This window comes from Bos javanicus, chromosome 22 (assembly GCF_032452875.1).
Source record: "Bos javanicus breed banteng chromosome 22, ARS-OSU_banteng_1.0, whole genome shotgun sequence".
Lineage (NCBI taxonomy): Eukaryota > Metazoa > Chordata > Mammalia > Artiodactyla > Bovidae > Bos > Bos javanicus.
Window position 1 is genome coordinate 48,709,941 of NC_083889.1, and position 8,172 is coordinate 48,718,112.

The window sequence follows — 8,172 nt, forward strand, 5'->3', positions numbered from 1 at the left end:
CCTACCGACAAGCCGATGGTGTTATCAACCCCACTTTACAGGCAAGAACACTGAGCCTAGAGAGACAAAGAGGCTGGCCTCCGCTCACCCAGGAACCTGAGCAGGCTGAGGTTCACCCACCCGTACGGGGCACGAGCCTCTGAGAGGGAAAGTGCCTCCTCCCCGCTCAGGGAGGCTGTAGGGGTCCGGGGCCTCCAGGTTGGATCAATGTCCATGGCAGAGACTCAGGTCTCTTCTTGCTAGCCCGGAACCTTACACAAGGGCAAGATGGGAACAGGATGTACTTGGAGGTGTCACACGCCTGACACATTGAGTAAGAGGCTCAGAGCACAGTGTTCCCTCAGGTGACCTGCGTGCCTCACTCGCTTGGCCTGGCACCCTCCACTTTCAGACCGGGCTTGGTGGTCACCCTGGCCTTCCTTATCCTGAGCGTCCACTCCCACCCTCAAGGCCAAGTCTTGTAAACACTGTGCCTCCGATCAAGATGTCCTCTCTAGACAGACAGCAGGGGCCTCACTAGAGTGTTAAGTGACTGATGGGCAAACAGAATCCTTGGTCCCCGAAACACCAACTAGTCAGAGTTGAGACTTGTGACTAAGGGAAGTGAAAGACTTTCATCTGGGCTGGGGGCAAGATGTAAGCCTCTTGACTCCTGGCTGCCTACCACCATGGGGTCTGCAGCTGTGTCCCCCTTCACACCTGCATGTTAACAGTGCTTTGTCACCCTCTGCCGCTGAAGCCCAGCTTCCCATGCAGGACTGTTACTTCCATCTCAGAACAAGGACTCCTGAGGCCCACAGAGGGGAAGTGTCCTGACACCCAAAGCTGTGCTGTTTCCACTATGACAGTGCAGCTGACTCAGAGCCCCCACAGGGGATTTCTCTTCCCCTTTCCTCCTCTGGGAAGACAGGCCTGACCACTCAAAACCCCTGAGGCCCCACAACCCAGGGCCCTGGGGCAGGGGAGGGGGCGGGAGGGTGTGCTACAGGAGCAGTCCCTACCTTCGCTTCCATGCCTAAGCCCAGCACTTGCTCACTGGTCTTTACTTCCTCCTGGAGGCCAGCCCTGCCCCACTGGGAGTTCCCCCCACCCACAGAGTATGGTTCCTGGGGCAGGGGAGCTGTGCCCAACAAGCTGTCCCTCAAGTAACTCAGTTCCAGCTAGCCTGGAAGCTAATTTACTGCCAAGCTAAATTAGCCTGGGAGTTAATTTACTGTCCCCACTTGGTGTGTCAGACCCCAAGCAAGAGAAAAGCACTAATGGAAATGAGCTCACCTGTAGTGATGGGGAAGTCCTGGTGGACGATGCTTGAATCAGCCTTCAAAGGGGAAGGGGACAAAGAGAAGGCTTTCTAAAGGACACCTGAGCTACAACCTGTCATTGGGACAAAATGCACCAGTGACCCAGAGTGGGGCAAACCCAATTCTATCAGTGGGGTGACCGCCTCATCCCATCAGCCAATGGCTCATAGGCTTTTAAAGTCTAAAACCAGAGGCACCAATGCAAACAGTCTATTCCCCACACTTATCATCTCAGACTCCCCGGGTGGATGAAGATCCTGTTCTCTTAGGTGTATTCAGAGACACTCCTGGCAGCCAGGAGTCACAGGTGGTCTGTTGCCCACCTTAACTATTTTGAGTTTTCAGAGCCATGTAGAATCCGATGGCAATCCCATCCTCCCTGTTCCAAGGGGGCCTGAGCATTCCTCCAGTGCTACCCAGGCTTCTATGGTTCCATAGGCTCCCGGGAGCCTCTGCTCCTGTCTGGATCCCAAGACTGATTCTCTTGGTTTACTCTGTTATTTTGCTTCAGCAAAGTGGTGGGTATGTCTAAGAAAGGTTGACTGGATTCTGGTCATTTTTCTGGGTCCTTGTAAGTCTGAAAGAGCTTGTATTCTGTCTTTGCTTTTTGTTTTTTAAAAATGTATTTGGCTGTGCCGGGTCTTAGTTGCACGTGTGGGATCTTCCTTGCAATGCGTGGGATCTAGTTCCTGGACCCCTGCATTGGGAGCATGGAGTCTTAACCACTGGACCATCAGAGAAGGGAAGTCCCTGCCTTTGCTTTTTTTTTAATATTTCGGTCCAGAATTCTTTCTGACTGCTCTGTCATTGTTTTTTTGGCTGTTACTGCTGCTGAAATCCAGTACCCCATCACTCCCAGGACTTTGGAATGGCCCGTGTCTGCCTTTTTCTGTCTCCAGAAGCCTCCAGGCTCTTGTGTCTAGTGTCTGAAGTTGTAGGTGAGGTTCCTTGGGGTGGGTCTGTCTGCATTTCTGGGTTGAGTCCTCCTGCTGCTGCTGCTGCTGCTGTCGCTTCAGTCATGTCCAGCTCTGTGCGACCCCATAGACAGCAGCCCACCAGGCTCCTCCGTCCCTGGGATTCTCCAGGCAAGAACACTGGAGTGGGTTGCCATTTCCTTCTCCAGTGCAGGAAAGTGAAAAGTGAAAGTTGCAATTCCTCACTTTCCAATGACACCCTTCTCCCAACTGCTGGAGCGAACTCAAGCCTGCCCCCTCCTGGCCAGAGACCTCTCCTCAGCTAACCCAGCTGGCCTGTGAGGGACAGAGGGCCATTTTTAGGCTGTGTTTGTTTGTTTTTTTTTTTTTTCACTCACAATGAAAAGGCTTTTGTTGAATTCCATATCTGTTCTTAACAAGATTTTAGATTTAATTTAAAATATTTAATACATTTCATTATGACTCAGTTTCCTTCCCTGAAGTCAAACAATGGTGCTACTTTCTAGTGAATCCTTCCAGAGGTGTCAAGGGCATGCTGTGCACGTGCATGCAAAGCAAAACAAAACCACGTAAGACCAGGGACAACGAGTGCTGGAAGAATGTGGAGAAAAGGGAACTCTCATGTATTGTTGCTGGGAAGGTAAATTGGTGCAGCCACTATGGAGAACAGTATTCAGTTCAGTTCAGTTCAGTTCAGTTGCTCAGTCGTGTCTGACTCTTTGCAACCCCATGAATCGCAGCACGCCAGGCCTCCCTGTCCATCACCAACTCCCAGAGTTCACTCAGACTCACATCCATCGAGTCAGTGATGCCATCCAGCCATCTCATCCTCTGTCGTCCCCTTCTCCTCCTGCCCTCAATCCCTCCCAGCATCAGGGTCTTTTCTAATGAGTAACTCTTTGCATGAGGTGGCCAAAGTACTGGAGTTTCAGCTTTAGCATCATTCCTTCCAAAGAAATCCCAGGGCTGATCTCCTTCAGAATGGACTGGTTGGATCTCCTTGCAGTCCAAGGGACTCTCAAGAGTCTTCTCCAACACCACAGTTCAAAAGCATCAATTCTTCGGCACTCAGCTTTCTTCACAGTCCAACTCTCACATCCATACATGACCACTGGAAAAACCATAGCCTTGACTAGATGGACCTTTGTTGGCAAAGTAATACCTCTGTTTTTGAATATGCTATCTAGGTTGGTCATAACTTTCCTTCCAAGGAGAACAGTATGGTGGTTCCTCAAAAAAACTAAAAATAGAACTACTGTATGACCCAGCAATTGTACTTCTTGATATTTATCTGAAGAAAACAAAATCACTACCTTAAAAAGCTATCTGCCCCACCATGTTTATTGCAGCATTATTTACAATAGCCAAGACATGGAAAAAAACGTGTGTCGTCAATGAATGAATGGGTAAAAAAAACTGTATCTCTATGGTGGCTCAGATAGTAAAGAACCTGCCTGCAATGCAGGAGACCTGGGTTTGATCCCTGGGTCAGGAAGATACCCTGGAGAAGGTAATGGCAACCCACTCCACTATTCTTGCCTGGAGAATCCCAAGGACAGAGGAACCTGGTGGGCTATATAGTCCGTGGGGTCACAAAGAGTTGGAGATATATATATATATATATACACACAAATGATAGGATACTCTACACTGTATCCTGCATGTGCAGTTTTCATAAAGATACCTTTATCTTTTCTTGCATCAGTTCTTCAAGAGCTGCCTTGTTCCTTGTGGGAGCTACCGAGCAGTCTCTGCAAACATGCAGACTTTATGTAGCTAGTCCCCCAGTGTGAACATTTGAATAGTTTTCTATTTTTTTGCTTTACAAGTTTTTTGTGTGGGCATATTGGTAGGATCAGTTCCTACTAACAGAATTGTGGCATCAAAGGCATTCATTGTTCACGGCAACACTATTCATAACAGCCAAAAGTTGGAAACAACCCAAGTTGTTCATCAGCTGGATGAATGGATGGACAAACAGTAGCACATATGCGCAATGGAATACTATTCAGCCATAAAAAGAATGAGATGCTGATACACTATACAAGGTAGATGAACCTCCAAAACATTATATTAAGAAGCTGGACACAAAAGGTCACATATTTTATGTTTCTAAGATGGTTGGATGGCATCACCAACACAACGGACATGAGTTTGAGCAAACTCCAGGATATAGTGAAGGACAGGGGAGCCTGGCGTGCTGCGTGCAGTCCATGGGGTCACCAAAGAGTCAGACACAACTGAGCGACTGAACAACGTATTAAATATCCAAAGTAAGTAAATCCATAGAAATAGAGAGGAGACTGATGGTTGCCAGGGGCTGAGAGTAGGGGAGAATTGGAAGTAACTGCTTAATGAATATAGAGTTTTATTTTGGAGTGATAAATAATGTTTTGGAATTAGATAGAGGTGGTGGTTGTACAACATAGTGGACATACTGAATTGTTCAGTTTAAAATGGTTAATCTTTTAATGTATTATTTATTTCATCGTGCTGGACTTAGATGTGGCATGTGAACTCTCTAGTAAAAGCTCAGGCTTTTACTAGTTGTGGCAACCGGGGGCTACTCTTCACTGCAGGCTTCCCGTTGCAGTGGCTTCTCCTGTTTCAGAGCACAGACTCCAGGCGGGGGTTGGTGGTGTGGTGGTGGTGGTATTCAGTAGTTGTGGCACTCAGGCTCAGCTGCCCTGAAACATGTGAGGATCTTCCCAGAGCAGGGATCAGACCCATGTCCCATGCACTGGCAAGTGGATTCATTAACCACTGAACCACCAAGGAGGTCCCTTTAGGGTTTGTTTATTTTAATTAGATAATTTGGCTTCTCTTGAGTCTGTAGCATGCAGGATCTTCCATTGCAATGCGTGGACTCTCTAATTGTGGTGCACAGGCTCAGTATAAAATGGTTAATTTTATGTTATGTGAATTTCACAATTTAAAAGAAAAAGGGGGAGAGGGAATACATGTAATAATTTGTAGATATTGTCCTACACGAAGGTGGCACCAATCAGCCTATTTCCCCATCCTTTGACCATTGCAGTTTTGTAATAAAGTTTTTAATTTTTACCTAAGGGCTTTCCAGGTGGCGCTAGTGGTAAAGAATTCATTTTTCAATGCAGGAGATGCAGGAGTTGTGGGTTCCATTCCTGGATTGGGAAGATCCCCTGGAGGAGGGCATGACAACCCACTCCAGTATTCTTGTCTGGAAAATTCCATGGACAGAGGAGGCTGCTGGGCTACAGTCCATGGGGTCTCAAGGAGCTCGACACGACTGAGCAACTGAACAGACATACCTTTAATTTTTACCTATAAGTAAAAAATATGCAAGTCTAGTTTGACTTTCACTTAATAGGAGAAGATAACCAACTTTTCACAGATTTGAGAGACATTATTTGCAGTTCATTTCCTATAGATGGTCTTTTTGTATCCTGTGCCCAGTCTTCTTACTGAGCTATTGGTCTTTTTCTTATTGATGTATGAGAGTTCTTTATATATAAAATAAATAAACTCTTTATTTTGAAATGATTTGCAAGTATATTATTTGTAGTCAGTTACAATTTTATGTGATATTAAATGGTTTGCCTTGGAAACGAACAGAGATCATTCTGTCATTTTTGAGATTCCATCCAAGTACTGCATTTCAGACTCTTCTGTTGACCATGATGGGGACTCCATTTCTTCTAAGGGATTCCTGCCCACAGTAGTAGATATAACGGTCATCAGAGTTCAATTCACCCATTCCAGTCCATTTTAGTTTGCTGATTCCTAGAATGTCGACGTTCACTCTTGCCATCTCCTGTTTGACCAGTTCCAATTTGCCTTGATTCATGGACCTAACATTCCAGGTTCCTATGCAATATTGCTCTTTACAGCATTGGACCTTGCTTCTATCACCAGTCACATCCACAACTGGGTATGGTTTTTGCTTTGGCCTCCATCCCTTCATTCTTTCTGGAATTTCTATCTCCTGTAGCATATTGGGCACCTACCGACCAATTGGGGGGTTCCTCTTTCAGTATCCTATCATTTTGCCTTTTCATACTGTTCATGGGGTTCTCAAGGCAAGAACACTGAAGTGGTTTGCCATTCCCTTCTCCAGTGGACCACATTCTGTCAGACCTCTCCACCATGACCCGCTCATCTTGGGTGGCCCCACACGGCATGGCTTAGTTTCATTGAGTTAGACAAGGCTGTGGTCCATGTGATCAGATTGGCTAGTTTTCTGTGATTATGGTTTCAGTGTGTCTGCCCTCTGATGCCCTCTTGCAACATCTACCGTCTTACTTGGGTTTCTCTTACATTGAACGTGGGGTACCTCTTCACGGCTGCTCCAGCAAAGCGCAGCCGCTGCTCCTTATCTTGGATGAGGTTGCCCCTCCTGACCTTAAACGTGGAGTAGCTGCTCTCAGCCCTCTTGCGCCTGTGCAGCTGCCACTCCCTGGACGTGGGATAGCTCCTCTCGGCCGCCGCCCCTGACCTCGGGCATGGGGTAGCTCCTCTCAGCCACCGCCCCTGTATATTGTCACCCTGCTTATTTAACTTCTATGCAGAGTACATCATGAGAAACAGGGGCTGGAAGAAGCACAAGCTGGAATTAAGATTGCTGGGAGAAATATTAATAAACTCAGATATGCAGATGACACCACCCTTATGGCAGAAAGTGAAGAGGAACTAAAAAGCCTCTTGATGAAAGTGAAAGAGGAGAGTGAAAAAGTTGTCTTAAAGCTCAACATTCAGAAAACAAAGATCATGGCATCCGGTCCCATCACTTCATGGGAAATAGATGGGGAAACAGTGGAAACAGTGTCAGACTTTCTTTTTCTGGGCTCCAAAATCACTGCAGATGGTGATTGCAGCCATGAAATTAAGACGCTTACTCCTTGGAAGGAAAGTTATGACCAACCTAGATAGCATATTCAAAAGCAGAGATATTACTTTGTCAACAAAGGTCTGTCTAGTCAAGGCTACGGTTTTTCCAGTGGTGAATGTATGGATGTGAGAGTTGGACTGTGAAGAAAGCTGAGTGCCGAAGAATTGATGCTTTTGAACTGTGGTGTTGGAGAAGACTCTTGAGAGTTCCTTGGACTGCAAGGAGATCCAACCAGTCCATCCTAAAAGAGACCAGTCCTGGGTGTTCATTGGTAGGACTGATGCTGAGGCTGAAACTCCAATACTTTGGCCACCTCATGTGAAGAGTTGACTCATTGGAAAAGACCCTGATGCTGGGAGGGATTGGGGGCAGGAGGAGAAGGGGACGACAGAGGATGAGATGGCTGGATGGCATCACCGACTCAATGGACATGAGTTTGGGTGAACTCCAGGAGTTGGTGATGGACAGGGAGGCCTGGCGTGCTGTGATTCATGGGGTCACAAAGAGTCAGATATGACTGAGCGACTGAACTGAAATGAACTGAACAGTTTTATGTTTCTGTTTTTATTTTGACTGTGGGTTTTTCTATATAGACTTTTTCTTCCTTTTTAAAAAATTGTTACAATGTTGTATTGGTTTTTGCCATACATACAACTCGAATCAGTCATAATACAATTTTTATTTTTAGTGTAAATGAATTTTTTTTCTCTTATGGTTTCTAGGTTTGGTAACATAACAGGAGGACTTCTCCATTCCAAGATTTTACAATCTCCTCCCTTTGTTTCAGTAATTTTATATTAACGTGTGTTAGTCGCTCAGTTGGAGAAGGCAATGGCACCCCACTCCAGTACTCTTTCGTGGAAAATCCTATGGACGGAGGAGCCTGGTAGGCTGCAGTCCATGGGGTCGCTATGAGTCAGACACCACTGAGTGACTTCACTTTCACTTTTCACTTTCCTGCATTGGAGAAGGAAATGGCAACCCACTCCAGTGTTCTTGCCTGGAGAATCCCAGGGATGGAGGAGCCTGGTGGGCTGCCATCTATGGGGTCGCACAGAGTCGGACACGA